This window comes from Lathyrus oleraceus, chromosome 7 (genome assembly GCF_024323335.1).
Source record: "Lathyrus oleraceus cultivar Zhongwan6 chromosome 7, CAAS_Psat_ZW6_1.0, whole genome shotgun sequence".
Classification (NCBI taxonomy): Eukaryota; Viridiplantae; Streptophyta; class Magnoliopsida; order Fabales; family Fabaceae; genus Lathyrus; species Lathyrus oleraceus.
Genome location: NC_066585.1, coordinates 439,495,006 through 439,496,750, shown reverse-complemented (window position 1 = coordinate 439,496,750; position 1,745 = coordinate 439,495,006).

The following is a 1,745-nucleotide window of genomic DNA, read 5'->3' as shown; positions in this document are numbered from 1 at the left end:
TTGGGAGAACAATTGCGCTAGGGGTCATAACTGTTTCATTATGTATGTTGATGCATGTGTATGTATGTTGATGCATGTGAATATATGTTTATGCATGTGAGAGACGATTTATATGATAAATAAGCCGGTGAGATCAGAACAATTGCAATTCCCTCAAATTAAATATTAAGTTTATGCTTTCCAAGTTTTAGCACTCATCAAGACTAGTATCGGATAATGTAGGTTTCGCCTACGCAAGGTGCATGTTCTATATTAGTAAGGTGCGATGGGATAATTGTGATATCCAACTGCCAAAACAATGGGTCAAACTTAACTAAACAAATTATAATAAGATTATATTTGTTTAGAAGCAAGAGTTGGGAATGATCCATATGATGGATTGGAATAAGGAGTTATTCACCCAACTGAAATTTTCGAGAGTTGTATGAGATACAATTGGAAGGAGTTCCTACCTAAATAACCTAGTTTTGTGTAATCCGCCTACGCGGACTTAGAACAAAGTGAAATATGGATCTCGACCCACTAGAAAATCTTCCAACGGGATTTTCCGAATCAAATGATGAGGGTCATTTGTTTTGAGTAAAATAGTGGGAGCATATTTAATTAAAGGCCTAATTAAATATGTTAATGATACTTATGTTTTCATTAATTTCATGTAGATTACCATGACAACCAACACCTCTAACAACATTTTTCGATCAATCCTTGACAAGGAAAAATTGTCTGGGACAAATTTTCTAGATTGACACCGAAACTTGAGGATTGTCCTCAAACATGATAGAAAGTTGTATGTCTTGGAGAAATCTGTTCCTGAAGAGGAACCTCCTAGTTCTGCACCTAAGGTAGAAAGAGATGCTTATAAGAAGCATGTCGATGATGCAAATGAAACTGCTTGTCTCATGCTAGCTACCATGAACTCAGAATCGCAAATGCAACATGAGAACATGGCAGCGTTCGATATGATCGAACACCTGAAGATGCTCTATCAAGAGCAAGCAAGGCATGAGAGGTTTGAAGTTTCAAAAGCCCCTTTTCAAGGCAAGTTAGCCGAGGGAGCCCCTGTAAGTCCCCATGTGCTCAAGATGATTGGGTATGTGGAAAACCTTGAAAGGTTGGGTTTTCCCCTCGGAAAGGAACTTGCGACTGATTTGATCTTGCAATCGTTGCCAGATAGATTCGGTCAATTTGTCCTAAATTTCAATATGAATGATATGGACAAATCTCTTCCTGAACTGCTATCCATGGTAAAGACTGCTGAGCAGAACCTAAAGTCAAAAGGGAACTCCATTCTGATGATCCGAAATGGAAAGAGACAGAACAAAAGGCCCATCAAGCAGGGTGATAAAGGGAAGGGCAAGGAAGTTGCCAAACCCAGACCCATTGTTGCTGCTTTGAAGCCTAGTGGAGGCATAGCAAAGGCAGACACCTGCTTCCATTGCGGTAAGACCGGACACTGGAAGAGAAACTGCCCAAAGTACCTGGAAGATACGAAGAATGGAGTAGAGACTTCAAATTCAGGTATTTTTGTTATTAAAATAAATTTATCTACTTTTGCATCATGGGTATTAAATACTGGATGCGGTTCTCACATTTGTACAAATGTGCAGGGGCTGAAAAGGAGTAGAGATTTGGCAAAAGGTGATGTTGACCTACGAGTTGGCAATGGAGCAAAGGTTGCTACTTTAGCCGTAGGAGCTTATGTATTAACTTTACCTAGTGGTTTAATAATTCAGTTAGAGAACTGT